Here is a 19,834-nt window from a genome sequence, read left to right as displayed (position 1 = left end):
GGAGGGGGAGATGAAGAACTAGAAGAAGAAGAAGAACAAGACCAAGACCAAGAGCAAAATGAACAAGAGAAGAACAAGAGAAGAACTAAGCAAACACGAGACCCCAAAACACATTGAAGCCGCCACTGCCTTCATCTCCTTCTCCTTCCTCACCCATCCAGCGCCTCACCTCCTGAATTCTCCCGCATAACCCGTAGACACTGACATCAAGTTTACAACACAGGGACCTGCCGCGGGTTTCTCCAGGTGGGAACTCCTCTGCTGTCTAGTCAAGGGGAGGATGAACACCTTTGTGGAGCCTCAGCCATCGGCCATAATTACGTCGGGGCGTGAAGCGCTACACAGAGGAGGTGTTAATTTGATACCTGGTCTCAAATTAACCCTGGAGACTAGAGGCATTTCGAGTTTCGTGTGTGTGTGTGTGAGTCTGTGTGTGTGTGTGTGGTTTCATAGTCCTAACATTCATACTACTACCACTACTGCTACGATTATTATCCCAACCACCACTACAACTACTACTACTACTACTACTACTACTTTCCCTACTACCATCCCAATATACCCAATCCTCTTAGCTATATTCCCAGTAGCATTAGATCTGTCAAACCCTTTCCTGCAATCCCCTCTTCTAGGAATGAGCGAAACAGTATCAGCAGAGGCGTAAAGTGCATTGGAAACGGCAGCGGAGAGCAGTGAAGTAGTTGTGATATTAAAACTGGTTGAGAGATTGAATGAAAAACACACATGAACACAGTCATACACACCCACGTACACAGCCATCAAGCATATGAACGGACTCAGAAATCAGGTAGAAAGGCAGGGGTGCGTGGAGGCGGGCGCGAGCATTTCACAGGGATTAAAAGAGCACTGCAGGGTGGCCTCATATATGGATTAGTACCCCCCACTCGGCACACGGCAGGAAACCCATTTTCTTCCCGAGTAATTTCTTAGGAGGAGAGCAGTGCCTTGCCATGACAGAAGGGCGTCCATTGCTTGATTAGAACGAAAGGAAATACGAATCAATCACCTCGCGTTAGTAATAATGAGAATGGGAGAATGAGAGAATTATCCACGGTTTCGTCTGCTGTTCAGTGAGGTTTAAGGATGGGATGGGGCGCGAGAAGTGACACGCTTGATTAAAACGAAAGGGAAACACAAATCCGTCACCCACGTTTATAATAATGAAGGTGTGACAAGAGAGGATGGGCGAGTGAGAAAATTATCCACGCTTTCGTCCGCAGTTCAGTGATGTTGAAGGACAGGATGTGACGCGTGAAGTGAGATGCATGATGATTAAAACTAAGGGAATGGAATTGACACCTCCTCGTTCGGCTCTGATGGCTCAATTTCATCGCTCATTTGTTTATCTTTATCAAATCCGAAAGCAATGTTTAATAAGGACGCTCAAATCTCGGTTCCCTTAGTATCTGATTCTAGTTTGAGTCTTGTTATATAATCAAGCTTTTGTTATTTGTTTAGAAGTACTTTGGAATATGATAAATGGAGTTTTGTGTTTCCTGAATGTAATAGAGTTTGTTAATAGATACACAGACGCATACGAGCTTTTTTCATTTGTTTGGAAGTATTTTGAAATATAATAATTGGAGTTTTGTGTTTCATGTACGTCATAGAAGGTTTATTAACACATACACACACGTACACGAGTAACCTAATCTTTCGTTATTTGTTTATAAGAACTCTGGAATACTGGAAGCAGATTTTTGAGTTGCTGTATGTAAAGGAAAATCATTAATACATACACACACACGCACACGAGTTATCTAATCCACGCACACACGTACACAAACACACACATACACACTCACACGTACACAAACACACAACAATAAAACGCTCCCATATAAACATTTAAGTGGCAATAAACAGCAAAATATTACGTTCACACATTCAATACTAAGTCAGGAAATGTCCGTATGATATTATGTGACGGGCGGATGAGCGCGTGATATTAATGAGAGAGAATGGTCACTTAGCTAACGATAAAATAACAATAAAAAATAAATAAACACACACACACACACACACACACACACACACACACACACACAGACACACACACACAACCCCCTCTCCTCCACACACATAACCCACCTCTCCTTCCTCCCCCCCCCACACAAGGGCAGCCCAGCCTCTCCTTTCTAGCTGTTTCATCACACTTTAACATCTGACCTTTCACCCTCCGGCTAATCCTTCCCCCCGCCCCCCCTCCCCTTAGAGACGAGGAGGTAGGGGGAGGGGGGAATCCCATGTGGTCAGCCTCCTGTGAATCATTCCTTCATTCCGCCACCAAAGCGGGACAGGAGAGCGAGAAACAGACTCAAACGGAACTCTCTGGATTCTGACTTTAATGAATAAGTTTAAATAATTGCATGAAGACTTATTTCCTTCATCTTACGACCTAAAACAAGAGCAAAGAAAGACCCTCCAACACAGCTTTCTAGATATTTTTACTTTGATATTGAAGTAAACTGAAAATGTAAAGAGAAAATGAAATGAAAATGAAACTAATGTGGAAGTGAAAACGTACAAGAACTGTGACTTTCATGGTCTTGTTATTTATGAAGAGAATGAAAAAGAAATTGACTCGATTATTACTTCAATATAATAAGCAAAGTGATAATGTATAAATGAAATGAAACAAAAGATGTATTGGTGAAGATGTATTAAGACTTTTTTATTTAGCTTATCTTGGTATTCATAAACGCAATTGAGAAACAGAAAATAGCCCGGCCTCCTCGACTCTTGCTAAAATATATTAATTAAATGAATGTACTGACTATTTTTTTTGTCTTGTTACCTATAGACAAACGCAAGATGGAAACTCAAACACACCTTTCTCGAATCTCATTATAATATTTAAGTCTATCTGAAAGTTTAAAAAAAAATATATTCCTTCGTCCTGTTACTTATAAATTTTTCTTCAGTGGGTTAAGGTCCGGGATGGAATTTAATGTATTGATTCTTGACACATTCTACCGAGGTAAAGGTCAGCTCTCTCACACCTGCATCCTGTTTCGTAACATCCGGGTGTTCCAACAGTCATTAACCCTCTGAACTTTCAATATAGACGAATGCTTTTTTTTTGACACGTTAAAGAGAGGATGGTTTGTCAGTCTCTCCAATATAATCTAGATGCACTATATTATAATTGTTTGGGTATTGCAACTGTTTTAAATCCTAACTTTCAATACAGACGAATAGTTTTTTTACACGATTAAGAGTGGATGCTTTCTAACTCTTCCGTAAAAGCTAGATGCACTGGAGTATAGTTTTTCTACTCTATTCATATTCTTACTATAAAAGTGAGCATTATCTAGAAATGAATTGATGAAAAAACTCTTCGATCACACTAACTCAAATCGTAAACTCATTTCCCGTAGAGTTTTTCAGCTTTCCATAAACGTTTACACACGTACACATACTTTTTCACTTCTTTTATCTTTCTTTTTCTCCCGTCTACTTATTTACATCCTCTTTCTCCCTCTCTCTCTCTCTCTCTCTCTCTCTCTCTCTCTCTCTCTCTCTCTCTCTCTCTCTCTCTCTCTCTCTCTCTCTCTCTCTCTCTCTCTCTCTCTCTCTCTCTCTCTCTCTCTCTCTCTCTTTGTAGGATATTTTTATTCCGTGGGTATTGCGAGACAAGAATCCTTAGGTTCACACACCAATGGAATATTCATCACACGCGGAGTGCTGCTTCCTTCCTTCCTTCCTTCTCCTTATCTTATTTTTTTTCCTTTTTTCCTTTCTTTCTAGTCTCCTGTCCTTCCTTTCCTTCTGTCTTATTTCCTTCATTTTCTTTCTTTCTCCCTTCTTCTTATCTTATATATCTTTCTTTCCTCCTTTCCTTTCTTTCTTTTCTCCTTTCCTTCCTTTCTTTCTGTGTTATCTCCTTCCTTTTCTTTCTTCCTTCCTTTCTTTCTTCCTCTCTTATCTCCTTTTTTTTCCTTTCCTTCTTCTTTCCTTCCTTTTTTCCCTGTTCCTTTTCAACTTATTTACCATTTTTTTCCTTCCTTCTCCATTTTGGTTTTTCTTTTTTCCATTTTCTTCAATCTTTTCCTCTTCTCTGTATTATCTTATCAACCATCTTTCGTTTTTATTTATTTCCATTTTCTTCTCACCTTTCCTTTCGTCTTTTCTTGATCTTTTGATTCATTCTTTCCTTTTTTTTCTCTCCCCCATTTCTTCTTTCCACACATGTTTGCTTCCTAATCTACTTATTCTCATTATTCTTTCCTCCCTTTGTCTCCTTTCCTCTCTCTCTCTCTCTCTCTCTCTCTCTCTCTCTCTCTCTCTCTCTCTCTCTCTCTCTCTCTCTCTCTCTCTCTCTCTCTCTAGCATCCCTTTCTCTACTCCTTTTTTGCCTTCTCCTCTTTTTATTCTCTCTCTCACTTCCTACTTCCTTGCATTCTCTTTTTTTCCTCTTTCCTTTCTTCTTCTCCCCTATTCATTCTCCATCTTCCATCACTAAGACAGACTCAACTACTCTTCCTCCTCCCTTTATTCTCTCTCCCTTTCCTCTTAGCTTCCCTTTTACATATTCTCCTTTTCCTTTGCACCTCCTTCTTTACGACTCTCCCTCAATCCTCTCCTTCCTTTTCACGGTCATTCTTTCTCATTTCTCTTCTTGCGGAAAAATTCCACCCTTCGTACCTTCCCTTTGCATATCTTTCTCTTTTTTTTCTCTTTTCCTTTTATATCTGTATTTGTTTTATTTTCTTCAACTTATCATATTTCTTCCTTTCTCCACATGTCCAGTTTATCTTCTTTCACTTCCGTTTATTTTCGTATATTTATTTCCCTTTTTCTCCGCCAACATAACATTCCACTTCTCTCTCTCTCTTTTTTTTTCTTTTCTCTCTCCATCCTCGTCCCCTTCCGTGCAGATCCTCTTTACTCTTTTCAATCTTTACTTATCTCTCTTCCTTCCTTCCAATCCTCTCGCGTTGTTTCTCTCTTCTTCTATTTCTTCTTTATTCTTGTTTGTTTCGTTTATTTCTGGTACGCTTCTTTACATTTTTCCTGCAAATCTTTACCTAAACTTATTTCTTCCCTTTTACTATTTCTGTTTTTCCCTTTTAGTAGTATACCTTTTTTAATGTTTTCTAAATTTTATTATTTTATCATTCTTTACATTCTTCTTTTCAAATCTCTACCTAAACTTCCTTTCTTCCTTTCTTTCTAATATTTTTCTTCTTCCTTTTCTTCTCTCTACTTCTTTATTTCCTCTTCTGTTAATTCCTCATTTGTTTCGTCTATTATTGGTACGGTTTTTCTTTTAACATTCTTCCTACAAATTTTTTCCTACAATATCTTTTTCCTTCTGTTCTTCATTTTCTTTTATCTTATTTTCCCTCTTTTTCTGTTGCCACATTTCATCCTTTTTATCATCCTCGAACTTATTTCTCTTCTTACCGCATCTTCCTCTCGCTATTTTTCTTCTTTATCAACTCGTATTTTCTCTCTGCCGGATTCACACACAAATCAGTAAGTTTAAAATAGTCTCCGAAATATAAATGTTAGAATGCAGAATTTATCACTATTTATGATCATTTCTTTCTTTATGTTATTGTCTTTTATCTCTTTACTTGGTTACATATTTTTCCATTCATATTGTAGTTTATATCTCATTATTCATTCATTATTAATTCTATTGTTATTTTTATATCCTGCTTTCTCGGTTTACTTGTGTTTTGCCTCTCTTTTCCCTTCCTCTACTTCTGTTTTTGTATTTTCCTTTCTTTTCCTTCGTCTCAATTACTCCTCATACAGTTAATCTATTTATTTATTTAATTATTAACGCATTTAGTTCGCATAAGTCGAGGTTAAGCGTGTTACCAGGCAGCAAAGTTAAGTAGAAATTGCGTTTTTATCTATATTTACCGACAAGAAGGGGGAGGAGGAAGAGGAGGAGGAGGAGGAGAAGGAGGAGGAGGAGAAGGAGGAGGAGGAAGAGGAGTAGGAGAAGGAGGAGGAAGAGGAGTAGGAGGAGGAGTTCGCTGTTCACATTTTTCCGTGTTTTGGCAAGAAAGTTCCTGCATTTTTCTGTTTTCCCATTTTTCGTGAAGCAGCGGTAACTTCCGTTTCTCAATTCAGTTTTTTTTGGTTGTTGCGCGAGGTAGGTTCATAATTTTTCACTCCTATATTGCTTTTTTTTTCACTTTTTTTTATGGTGGTTGGGGGCGAGCTGTGTATGTACGTGTTGCTGCGTGTGGGTTTGTGGTGTATATTTTTGCCTTTTTCTTCAACTTTTGTCTTTAGTTATTTTATTTTTTGATTCTAATGTATGTTTTTCTTTCTCTTTTTACTTCCTCTCATTTCTGTTTTCCTGTTTCTTTCCTTGAGTTTTATTTTTCCTCGTTCTTTCGTCTTTTATTATTTTCTTATATTTAGACTTTTTCTTCTTCTTCCTGTTTTGTTTTTCCTTTTCTTTCCATTCCTCTCTCTCTTCTACGCTTTCTTTTTCCCTTTTCCTTTAATATTACCGATTATTATTTACTTACGTTTTTACTCTTCCCTCATTTTTTTTGTTTTGATTTCTCATATTTTACGTTACTTTTTATTCCCTCACTCCATTCTTCGCTTCTTTTATCATCTTTTATTTCCTTCTGTTTTTACTATCCTCATTTTCTGTCTTTTCTGCTTTGATTTATTTTAATTACCTCCTTTTTTACTCTTATATATTCTTTTACATAACAGCTCTCTTGCGTTCTAGACCAGGCATTAGTATGTTAAGTTGGGTTTGTACACGGCGAATTTTGTGGAATATATTTCATTCTTATATTTTTGCAAGAAAGGTTTAATTTTTCCCTTTTAGATATTTTCCCAAGTGCTCGAGGCATCAGTGTACTTTTGTTTTCCTCTCAAACTGTGATTCTTTAATTAATTTTCTATAGTCCTATCATGGGCGTTACATTTTATTAGCTTTTTATTGTATTGTTCCATTCCTCGCTTTGATCACTTTTATTTCAATTTTTCATTATTTTTTTTCTGTTTTTCGACATACACACAAACTAAATCTACATTATTAATTCTTTCTGGACTTGCTTGCATTCATCCCTGTCCTATTTTCAACATATTATACACACATTATTTTTTTCCCCAATAAAATTTATTCTTGACAACTACTGAGTATAAAATATCGAGGCTTAACTGTATCGCCTATCTTTTTTAAAACTTCAAAAGCAACACATTTCTATTAACATTTTTATTCACATGAAGAAGTTGATATTCACACACGCTTCCTGCTCTCTCTCTCTCTCTCTCTCTCTCTCTCTCTCTCTCTCTCTCTCTCTCTCTCTCTCTCTCTCTCTCCCAGGCTGACGGCGGAGCGCAATTGTCGATTCATTTATATTCACATGACGGAATATTAGTTAGTATTTTTATGATGAAAAGGCCAACCATGTGTGAAGGTGTCTGTGAGTGTGTGTGTGTGTGTGTGTGTGTGTGTGTGTGTGTGTGTGTGTGTGTGTGTGTGTGTGTGTGTGTGTGTGTGTGTGTGTGTGTGTGTGTGTGTGTGTGTGTGTGTGTGTGTGTGTGTGTGTTTGAGGAGTGAATGGTGGAGAAGGAGGGTAAAGAAAGAAAGGAAGAAGAAAAAGAAAGAAGGAAGAAAATAAGAAAGAAATGAAGGAAAAAAGGAAGAGAGGAAGGAAGAAGGTAGAAAGGAAGAAAAGAAAGGAAGGAAAAAACGAAAGAAAGGAAGGAAAAAAGGAAAAACAAAGAAAAGGAAAGGAAGGAAAAATGAATATGCAAGTTATGTTTTCTTGTGTGTGTGTGTGTGTGTGTGTGTGTGTGTGTGTGTGTGTATGATTGTGTACGTATGTGTGTGAGTTCCCTGTCCTCCCCTTCCTTCCCGGCCCGCCATAAGCAAGGGCGGTAGTGATGGAGGCGGTGCGGGCTATTTCCATGTACCGGAGCCAATTGACTTCCCTTGGTTATTGTTTCATCGCGTGAGCCGAGTGTTAATGGGACGGAGGAGACGCTAACCTCTCCTCTTACCCCTTCGTCTTCCTCCTCATGCTCCTCTTCCCTACTCTTCCTCTTCCTCCTCCTACGTCTGTCTCCTTTTGTTCTCCTTCACTTCCCTTCTGCTTCCCCCTACTCTTTCGTTTTAATCCCTATTTTGCTCTTCTTCATTATCCTTTCTCCTATTCCTTCCCCTTTGTCTTCTTCCTCCTCCTCCTTCTCCTTCCTTTATGCTTTTCTCCTTCTGGTCTCTTTCACTCTCCTGCTTCCTCCTACTCTTTCGTTTTAATCCCTATTCTGCACTTCTTCTTATCCTTTCCCCTATTCCTTCCTCCTCCTCTTCCTCTTCTTTCCTTTACGCATTTCTCCATCAGCTCTTCTTCACTCCCCTTCTTCTTCTTCTTCCTTCTACTCCTCCATCTTTCCTCCTCCTCCTCCTGCTCTTCTTACTTCCTCCTCTGCCTCTTCCTCCCCTTACGCTTTTCTCTTTCTCTTTTTATCTCCTCTTTTTGGTTCTTCTCCTACCTCTCACCTTTCTCCTCCTCCTGTTCTTTCTACTTCACCTTTGTTCTCTTCCTTCCTCTTAATCTTTCTCCTTCTCCTTTTGGTCTTCCTCCCTTCCCTTGCTTCTCTTCTAATCCTTTCGAGTTTCTCCTCCTCCTCCTCCTCCTGCTCTTCCTCCCTCCCCTTCAAATTATTTTCGTAGTCTTGCTCATTATCCATTTTCCCAACTCTATGCTACATCTTATTCACTTTGAGTCACTTTTTCTTATTTATTTTTATTTTTCTACTTCCTACTTTCTCCTTTTCTTCTATGCTTTATTTTTCTTGTTATTCCATCTCCTCCTCCTCCTCCTCCTCCTCCTCCTCCTCCTCCTCCTCCTCCTCCTCCTCCTCCTCCTCCTCCTCCTCCTCGTCTTCTTCAATAATTTCTTTATCTTCCGTCTCCTCCTCTAAAATCTTGACCTTCTCTTTCTCTTTCTTCTTCTTCCTCTTTCTTCTCCTCCTTTTCCTCATTCTTCTTCTTCTTTACTTTTTTTAACAATTTCATCTCATTCTCTTCCTCTTTCTTCTCTTTTTCCTCCTCATCGAATGCTCCTTTTCCCCTTACGACCTTTTTGTTATGAGAGAGAGAGAGAGAGAGAGAGAGAATGGAGGACACAACTCATTCGCATGGCTGAATCCCCCACACGCGTCCCCGGAGCCTTCCCTGACATAGCAAACAGAAGGGCCCTTATCATCCTCCCTCTGCTCCCGCCTCCCTCCCACCTTCTTACCACCTTTCCCTCTCCTTTGATATCTATAATTCCCCCTTATCTCCTTTCTTTTTTTTTCCTTTTTCTCTTTTACGTTTTGGCCTTTGGCACCGGTAGGTTTTCTTGGTGGGGGCATAATGGTCGGCCCCAGCTCGTTATGGCGCAGGCAAGTGTTTATTGTGGCACCATCTTGCTTGTCTCATGCTGCACCCCGAAACTTATCTTTGATCCTGTCTTTTTGAGAGAGAATCTAGAGTCCGGGTTGATGGGTGGTCTTCAGGACAGCATGTGGGTAGTCTTGGGACACTCTAGGCTTGTGGCGGCGGGCGGGACGCGAACCCTTGTCCACTTGGATGCCGTGCCCGCAAGAAAACCACCCAGCCACCGCCTCCCCGGGTACTCTCTTTCCTTTCATCTTCTCTTAATTTCTCTTCAATTCTCTTCCTCTTTTCCTTCCCCTCTTCCCTCTTTTATACCTTTTTATGTCAGTGTTCTCATTGTTTTCCATTATTCACATTTTTCTCCTCTCTATTCTCTTCTCGTGTATCTCCTTCAAATGTTTTCACTTTCTATTTCTCTCTTGCCTCCTCCTTCCTTCCTTCCCTCCCTCTCTCTTATGCTCTCTCAACTTCTTTCTTTCTCTCCAATCTCTCCTCTTCCTCTCTTTCTCCATTTTCCCTCTCCTCCATTTTATCTCCTTTTTTTTCCGCTTCTATTTGCCTCCTTATTTTTTTCTTTACCTCCTCTTCTTCCTCTCTTCTTTCCCTCTCCATTCTCTTCCTCCATTTCTCTTGTGCCGTCTCCCTCCTTCCTTCGACCTTCCTATTTTCTTATCCCCTTGCTATTTCTTCCCTTTATCCCCTTCTGTCTCTTTCCCATCTTTATCACCCTATCCTGTTACCTGGCATCACCTATTCTCCCTCTCTCTCTCTCTCTCTCTCTCTCTCTCTCTCTCTCTCTCTCTCTCTCTCTCTCTCTCTCTCTCTCTCTCTCTCTCTCTCTCGTCCAATTACCTTTCGTTTTCTTTCCACTTCTTCCTTCCTCTATTTTTTCCTCCTTCCTTCGGTTACCTCTTCTCTCTCTCTCTCTCTCTCTCTCTCTCTCTCTCTCTCTCTCTCTCTCTCTCTCTCTCTCTCTCTCTCTCTCTCTCTCTCTCTCCCCTCCAATCTCTTTCTCTCCCTCTTTACCTACTTCCCTCCATTGGTTGTTTTTTTCTTTTTTTTTTCCTTTATCTGTCAAGCACGTTTTCTTTCTTTCGTTCTTTCTTTCTTTTTCTTTATTCTTTCTTCTTAATTTTTGCTTCTTTTCTTTTCTTTCTTTATTTATGTATTTTTTTTCTTTCCTTTCCATTTTTTCCTTTTTATGTTTCCTTTTCCTAATTATTTCCTTTCGTTTCAATTATTTTATCTTTAATCTTTCTTTTTCCTCTTTATCATTTATCATTTCTTCCTCACCTTTTCATTGTTTTCTTTCTATTCCTCGTTTCTCTTTTCTTTCTTTTCTTTCCAACCTTTCTTTCTTTCATTTTTCTTTCCTTCTCTTCACATTTACTATAGTCCTTTTCTCTTCCCATCCTCTCTCTCTCTCTCTCTCTCTCTCTCTCTCTCTCTCTCTCTCTCTCTCTCTCTCTCTCTCTCTCTCTCTCTCTCTCTCTCTCTCTCTCATCTCTACTTCTCTTCTCTTCTTCCTCCTCCTCCTTATCAATCATCTCCTCTTCCTTTTGATGGATTCCTCTCTCCTCTCCTTTCTCTTATTCCCATCCTTCTAATTAAAAAAAAATCTCCCTCTCCTCTATTTTTCTTTTTCCTCCCTTCTTCCTTCCCTTCTTCCTTTTAATTCCTCTTCCCTAGACGATGTTTCCTTCCTTCCTTCTTTTTAATCAGTGTTGGTTTTCGTTTTTTCTTTGTCTCCTCTTTTGTCTTTTGTTTTACTGTTTCTATTCTTCATTTTTTCCTTTCTCTTCTCTTTCGTTATTTATGTATCTTATTTTTCTTCTTTTTTCTTCTTTTTCTCTTCTTGTTTTTCCTTTCTTGGCTTCATTCCGTCCTTTATCCTTTGATTATCTCTTTATTTCATCTTTATCTAATCTTATCTCTCTCCTTCCTTCCTTCTAGTCTCCTTTGTTTCCTTTCTTTATCATTCTGTTTCATTCTTATTGCTTATCTTTTCCCTCAGTTTCCTATTTCCTCTTCTACATCCTTTTTTCATCTATTTTTTTTATTTATGCTCTTATTTATCTTTCTTATTTAATTTCCTTACATATTTTCTGGCGTCGTTTTCATATTCCTTCTCCTCTTTCATCCTTTTCCTCCTATTCCTCTTTCGTCATCTCATTATGTTCCTCTTCCCTCCTTCCTTCTCACCGTTTCTCTCTCCCCTGGTTCAGTTGATACATAGCAAGTCATCGCCCCTTCTGCCTCTCTCCTATATCTTCCCTTCTTCTCATTTATTACCCTTTCCTCTCCCTTTCCTCTTCCTCCTCTTTTGCTATTAACCTGCCTCCTCTTATCCCCCCCTCTACATTTGTTACTCTTTCCCTTTCCTCTTCCTCTTTTATTCCAGCTCCTCTCTCCTCCCCTCTTCTGCTATCTCATTCTCTCCCTTCCCTCCTTCTAATCTGTTATCCTTCCTTTTCCTATTCCATTTCCTTCATTTCTCTCTTCGTTTTCTATGTCTTCTTCTCTTTATAATCATTTACTCTATCTCCACTTCTTCCATTCTCATTATCCATAGACTAGGAGGTGGTTCTCTCTCTCTCTCTCTCTCTCTCTCTCTCTCTCTCTCTCTCTCTCTCTCTCTCTCTCTCTCTCTCTCTCTCTTTCCCTTCCCTTCCATCCCTTCCTCATAAATTAAGTTGCTTCGTCAGGAGTTTTAATGGATGTGTGTGTGTGTGTGTGTGTGTGTGTGTGTGTGTGTGTGTGTGTGTGTGTGTGTGTGTGTGTGTAACTTCATTTATCTATTTAGTCTATTGGAGTTGAAAGAGGGGTGGACACACACACACTACCTCGCCCCCCCCTCCCCCCCAAATGACCCCTTAACACCCTCTTAATTACACTATTCACATTGCCTCGCATACTTCGTTCCTTCCTCAGCCAAAAAATTACTCTAATCAATTAACACGAATTTTAAGTCTTTAACGAAGCAATATGCAAATGAGAAGCGCGCGCGATCTTCGAATAGGAATAGACGGGCCAAGGAAACTGGAAAGAGGAGACGAAGAAACTAAGAAGGAACAGTGGGAGGAAGGAAGAAAGGAAGGAAGGAAGAAAGGAGGAGGAGGATAGGGAGGCATGTAGGAGGGGAAGAAGCTAGAATAGATGGACGGATAGATGGATGGAATGAAGGATAGAAGGATTAAGAAAGACAGGGAAGGATGTAGAAGGGAAATAAACTAGTAAGGAAAGATGGAAGGGACGAAGGAAGGAAGGAAGGAAGGAAGGATGAACTTAGTGGGGATATTTTTAGGGAAAGTTAGATAGAGAAAGGGATAGGAAAGAAGGAAGGAAGGACAGATTATGAAAGGAAGGAATAAAGGAAGGAAGAAGATTATAATATACATAGAAGAGGAAGGAATTAATTAAGGAAAGTTAGATGATGAAAGAAATGAAGGAATGGGAAGGAAGCGGAAAAAGGAAGGAAGGAAGGATAGAAAATGAAGGGAAAGAAGAAACGGGAGATGGAGAATAATGAATGGGAGAAAGAGGGAAGGAAGGAAGGAAGGAAGGAGAGGAAGGAAGGAAATATAGAAAAAAAGCTTAGGGTCACATAAGCAGGACAAGATCATTTTAAAATCCACGGAAATAACCTGTTACTTTTAATTCTCTCTCTCCTCTTCTCACTAAACATTTGCATAATTACAATCTCTCTCTTTCCTTCTCGCATCTACACATTCCATAACAACAACAAAAAACAAAAAAATCCGCCCCGTTATCACCATACATATACATATATACTCAATTTTTACTATGTCCAAAATCACCTCTACCGATTCTAAAATATCCTGAACTCACATCCCAATCTGGACGCGATGAATGAGGGAATAAAAAAAATCGTGTGGTCGAATGAATGCTTTAATTTTGCCATGGGTGGAGGAGCTACTCGAGGTGGGCCAAGGAGGAGGTGGATGAGTGGGTATTCGAGGTCCGAGGAATAGGAAGTGGATGAATGGATGTAAGTGGATGACCTGACCTGACCTGACCTGACTGGATGAATTCGTGAGAGGGTGAGAGGTAGAGTGGATGAGAAAGGTAGATATAAAAGATGGATGACTATATACTTGTGAAATGGATGACTAAAGTGGATGAGTGGAGGAGTGGGTGAATTTAAGTGGGTGAAGTCGTACATGGTGACTGATTTGAAAGACTGGTTGAGGAAGGTAGATTAAAAGAGATGGATGAATATGAACTATAAAGGTAAATGGATGAGAAATTGTATGTGTGTGGATGAGTGGATGAATTTGTGAGTGGGTGAATGTTGAGTGATGGCTGTTTTGAAAGACTGGGTGATAAAAGGAGATAGAAGGGATGGATGAAAATATGCTATCTAGTGAAATGGATGAAGAAAGTGGATGAGTACATGAATGGGTGAGTCTGTGAGTGGATGAAAGCGTAAACTGATGAGAAAAGTAAAAAGAAGTGCTGGATGAAAATGTAAACGAGAAAACTGGATGACGAAAATGGATGAGTACGTGAGAGAATAAGTGAGTGAGTGAGTATGGATGAGAATAATGGATGACTGTAAATAGCTGAAAGAGAAACACAGATAATAAATAAAGGAAGACAGACTGTGATACTGGAATGAAGATGAAGATAGGGAGAGACCATACTTATGAGAACATGAATTAGACACGAGAGCAAAGATAGATAGATAGATACACAGATAGATAGATAGATAGAGAAAGCGAACGAGAGTCAGAGATTGAATGCAACATGGATTATCATAAAATAGGCCAGGGAGAGTGAGAGAGCGAGTGCGCGAGAGAGTGAGAGAGGGAGAGAGAGTGAGGGAGAGGGTGTGAGAGGGACCAACCGATCCTGAGGGAGGAGTATCAAAATTCAATACCGGGTCAACATTACTTTCACCTCTCTCTCTCTCTCTCTCTCTCTCTCTCTCTCTCTCTCTCTCTCTCTCTAACCCTCCCTCCTCCCCTCCCTCCCTCACACACACTACACAACGGGCGATACACAATGAAAACGAGCGAAAAAACAAGACTTTTCAGGATATTAGGAAAGTTACGCGTCTTCTAAGTTTCCCTCGGCAAACACCTCATCTAAAAAGCCATTAAGGTGAGGCGCAGGTAGCCAGGTGATTAAGGAGAAGTCTTGTTATTGCGAATCTTTAAATACCTCCTCCTCCTCCTCCTCCTTGTGTGCCCTTTAGAGACAAAAGAAGGAAGGCCCCGAGTTTAATTTTAGGCCCAGATAGTTTAAGCTGTTTCGTGTCTTTGGTGCTCTTTTTTGTCCTCTTCCACGTTCTTTTTTTCGTTTTCTCGTTTTCTTAATCTTTTTTCCTCTTTTGGTTAAGTTTTGGTTTGGTTTGTCTGGCTTTTTGCGTGGCTGTCTGTTTGTCTGCTTGTCTATCTGTCTGTTTGTCTGTCTCTGTTTCTATATTTTCTTACTTTTCTCCTCTTTTCTCCTGTTTTTTCTCTCTTTTTCTTCTCTTTTCTTCCTTTTTCTTCCTTTTTCTTCCTTTTTCTTCCTTTTTCTTCTCTTTTCCTTTCTTTTTCATATTTTTCTTGTCTTTTCCCATTTCTGACTTCTCTCTTCTCCTCTCCTCTCCTCTCTCTCTCTCTCTCTCTCTCTCTCTCTCTCTCTCTCTCTCTCTCTCTCGCTCATTTTAAAGATACACATTTTCTGCCATGTCTCAGTTTCAAGTTTTTATTTGCATTTGCTTTTTCTTCAATTGCGAGGGTTTTGATTGCCCTCTCTCTCTCTCTCTCTCTCTCTCTCTCTCTCTCTCTCTCTCTCTCTCTCTCTCTCTCTCTCTCTCTCTCTCTCTCAATGCGTATAGACGAAAATTTTTTATGAAAACCCAACACAATCTCTCTCTCTCTCTCTCTCTCTCTCTCTCTCTCTCTCTCTCTCTCTCTCTCTCTCTCTCTGCCTCTTAGCCTCCGCGTCCTCGTGAAAATGACACGTGTTGTAACATGTTTCGTCCCCCGAGGGAGGCCCGGGGGCGACTTCCGTTTTCGTTCCTTAAAGGAGGAGGGCGAGAGGGGAGACACGCGAAAAAAGAAAAAGAAAATAAGCAAAAGGAGAAGAGAGGAAAAAGAATGATAATGAATGGATAAATAAAAGGAAGCGATAGTAATGAAATGAAAGAAATATTGGGTAATAAATAGGAGAAGGTAAAAGTAGACAAAATACAAGAATAGCAGGAAGAATTGGTAGAAAAGTAGGAGAAAAGTATAAATATTGATGAAAGATAATAAAAATAATATGAAAAAGAAATCAATAGTGAAAAGATGATAATGAGAGAATAGAATGATACTGAATAATAATAATAAATAATAAAAATAATAATAATAAAAAAAATGAAAGAATATTAGATCACAGAAAAGGAATAGGATGAAAATGTTAAAGACAAATACAATAAAATATCAATAGCTGTAGGAGAGAAAAGAAAAAAAAGGAAGAAAAAAGGAAAAAAATATGATTAAAGAGATAAAAAAATATATATAATTGAGAGGATAACAAAGAAACGAAAGAGAAATACGTCATAAAAAAAGGAGTGGGAAAGAAGATTAATGAAAAGAACAAAAAATCTAGAAATAAAAGGAGACGGAAAAGAGATTATTAAAAAGTATATGAAAAAATAGCGATAAACACACGAAAAAGGGAGAGAGGCTTGCCTGAAACCCACTAAAAATGAACGATATGGCTGTACGCTTAAGGTATTTTTTCTCTTTTTAGTGCAACACGTAATTAAGAATAGTGAGGTAATTAACGAAAAAATAGGTCATGAAATTCAGAGGGGAAGAAAATAATGAAAAAAGGGATAAAATTAGGAATATAAATACTAGGAGAGAGAGAGAGAGAGAGAGAGAGAGAGAGAGAGAGAGAGAGAGAGAGAGAGAGAGAGAGAGAGAGAGAAATGACAGATATGCTCTGAAAATCATTATGTAGACCTATATGTATTAGAATAGGGAAAGAAAATGGTAAAAAAAAACCATGAAAATAAAAGTGAAAAGTGGAATAGCTGACTCGAATATCATGAAAATTAATTGAAGAGCTGTACGATTTTTTAATTAACATTTCCTTTATTATGCAAAACAAAATTAAGGACAGTAAGGAAAGAAAGGAAAACAAATATAACACAAAATAGAAATGGGAATAAGTGAAAAAAAGAAGAAAAATAGCAACAGAAACTAAAAAAAAAGACCTGATTAAATTACACTGGATATCAAAGGGAAATGTGTTTGCTTTTTCTAGTTTCTATTTTATACAGTACCTTTTTTTTTTCTCGTACAGGCATATGAGAACAGTGATAAAAACTAGAAGGTAAAATTAAAAAAAAAATAAATACCTGTACAAATTCATTAACAAACAGGTACTGAAACCGAGCCTACGCAGGTGTTTATTATTATTTTTTTCGTCGCTGTTCCTCGTCAACATGTTTGCCAGATAAATGTTTAGTCGTAATCTTTTAGCACCTCAGTAACTAGAACATTCGTCAGAGGTGCTAATCAGTTGTTTTTCGCTGGTATTTTTTCACTGGTATTTTTTCGCTGGTATTTTTTCACTGGTATTTTTTCACTGGGATAGTTTTACCTTGAATATTTTTTAGCGGTGAACGATCAATCTGTTTTTCTTTTTAAATCGTCATTGACTCTAGAATAAAAACAATATATTTTATACATCGCTTCTGTTGTCGATAAAAAAAAGGAGATTTGATGGCGCTGTTGTTTTTATACAGCGACTATTTTTCTTTCCTTAATGCAGAACAAACACAAACACAGACACGCTTTTACAGAACATGACGTGACACAAACACACACACACACACACAAACACTAAACAAAAAACATTACAACATTTACTCAGACACCAAAACAGACACACAACACACACACAGTCACAATAAACACATATAAAACACTATAAAACAAACATCACAACGCCCATTGAGACATTAAACCGCTTAGAAACACACAGAAACGCACTTCAGTTCACGAACACATCACACACAAACACTGGAATGGAGACACACAACAAAACAAACCCTCTACAACACAGAAACACAACAAGCAGCAACGCACAACACAACACCCATGCATTCAGTCAGACATTACAGCGTCAGACAACACACGCGGACATACTAGAACACAGACACACTGAAACACAAACATACACACCCCAACACACCAACACACACAGCATCACAAACACTTAAACAAACCTCAACACAAAGCCGATATTCCAACACTGACCCACATCACACGACAACACACACGCAACACACCAGCCATTCAGTCTAACATTTTAGCGTCGGGAAATCAATCTCACAAAGCCGTTTTTTCTCCCTCGCCGCCTCACCAACAACGCAATCCCGAACCTCACACTTGTAATTAAGTAAAATATACCTACGAAATAAGAAAAAGAAGTCTCGGCTACGAAAAAAAAATCCGTAAAAAAAATCTAACGCCCAATTTATTCATGGAAACAATAAAAAGACGAATCGACTCTGCGCGCTCTTCAATCACGCCGGAGTAATTATTTTGCGCGATTTATTGGTGTATCTGTTACTCAAGCCGCGTTTACCATTATTTACCTCCGTCATTAAGCCGCGTGGGGTGGGAAATAGGCCTAGAGCATTTCCATTCGAACGCTTCCATTAGAACTCTCGATTTTGGATTCTCCCATTAGAACCCTTCCATTCACTTTCGTTTAGTCTCATGTAAAGGTGATTCTCTATTCTCTATTCAAATTTATCATTGTTTATGTGGTTTGAAATAGTTCTATGTTCTATGTACTCTGTCATTTAGCCACATGGGGAAAAATAGGCTTAGAACTCTTCCATTAGAACTTTCGTGTAGTCTAATGCAAAGGTGATTCTCTATTATCTATTCAAATCTATCGTTGTTTATGTGGTTTGAAATAGTTCTAAGTTCTATGTACTCTGTCATTTAGCCACATGGGGAAAAATAGGCTTAGAACTCTTCCATTAGAACTTTCGTGTAGTCTAATGCAAAGGTGATTCTCTCTTATCTACGTATTCAAACTCATCGTTGCTAATGTTGTTTGGGATTCTTTTATATGTATTTACTCGATAATTCAGCCACGGGGGATTAAAAGCAGACGTATAAATCATTCTTTCATCTCCGTTCCGTTCACTTCCGAGTATCTTTTGGCCAAGTCGTGTTCACTATTAGTTTCGTGGGTCATTAAGTCCCGTGTGAACTTAAAAAAAAACACAAAATCCAGTTGCAGAACTCTCCTAGTCACTTTCGTTCGGTACTGCAGAGACCATACATTCATAGGCTCAATATATCCGCGGTGTTTGTTAGTTTTGTTTTGTTTACCATAAGTTTTCTTGCTCACAAAATCCCGTGTGAACAATGCAAAGAAAAAACAAAAACATAACAAAAACAACTCTCCTCGTCATCTTTGCTTCATAATGGAAACGCGATTCATTCTCTATATCATCTGTGTATCAGGTAGACAAGTATGTTCACCAATTCTTTCTTCCAGCATTTCTTCCTTCCTTTTTCCCTTCCTCTCTCTCTCATATTTTCTCTCTTCCATCCTTTCTCTCTTCCCCCATTTATCCACCTTGGCTCCCGTATGAATAGAACACAACAGGAAAACAAAAAATCCATCGGCAGAACTCTCCTCGTCACCTTTGTTTACTAATGGAAAGGCGATACAATTCCTCACCCTAATTTTCCCTCCTCCGCCGAAAAGTAAATTATGCGTGAGACCCATTTTTGTTTCGGCGAGAGCGGCGGCGCCATTACGATGATTAAGCTTCCCGCCGCACAGGTGACGCAAAACACCTGTTAATGAGTCTTTCATCGCCTCATTAGGAACAGCTGAAAGTCACGCGCTGAAAATAAACATCTGCGACCCGGGTGCTTCATCAGGGTAAACGATTCCACGCACGCACATGCACACACACACACACACACACACACACACACACACACAAACACACACGCGGAGGTTTACTTATGCATGCCTTGTTCCCTAATTCATGTCATCATAAATGTATATCTTCATGGCAGTTTTTCTTTTTTTTTTAAATTTTGCGAGGCTCACTTGTTTTAATTTCTCTCACGGTGGCTTTTATTTTCTTCTTCTTCTTCTTCTTCTTCTTCTTCTTCTTCTTCTTCTTCTTCTCCTCCTCCTCCTCCAACACCGGCACCATCACCATCACCCTCTCCATCACCACTACCACCGCCACCATCACCACAATCAACACCACTACGATGAAAAACAAAACACTTACCATCACAGTACACACACACACACACACACACACACACACACACACACACACTGGTATAAAAACAACTTTATGATCAGCTAATTTCAATTGTAATAAACAACACACACACACGCACTCACACACACACACACACACACACACACACACACACA

At 39.0% G+C, this 19,834-nt stretch overlaps 1 protein-coding gene and 1 long non-coding RNA gene across 2 annotated transcripts in view; one reads left to right on the top strand and one right to left on the bottom strand.

The window, feature by feature from the left end:
* The window catches only part of LOC126999502 (uncharacterized), a 68,640-nt gene that overhangs the window by 27,077 nt on the left and 21,729 nt on the right, over window positions 1-19,834 (bottom strand). The gene's annotated exons all lie outside the window — the stretch shown is intronic.
* The window catches only part of LOC126999500 (zwei Ig domain protein zig-8-like), a 64,612-nt gene that overhangs the window by 27,116 nt on the left and 17,662 nt on the right, over window positions 1-19,834 (top strand). The window lies entirely within an intron of this gene.

This window comes from Eriocheir sinensis, chromosome 16, assembly GCF_024679095.1.
Source record: "Eriocheir sinensis breed Jianghai 21 chromosome 16, ASM2467909v1, whole genome shotgun sequence".
Taxonomy (NCBI): Eukaryota; Metazoa; Arthropoda; class Malacostraca; order Decapoda; family Varunidae; genus Eriocheir; species Eriocheir sinensis.
This window is presented reverse-complemented; position numbering and strand designations above follow the sequence as displayed.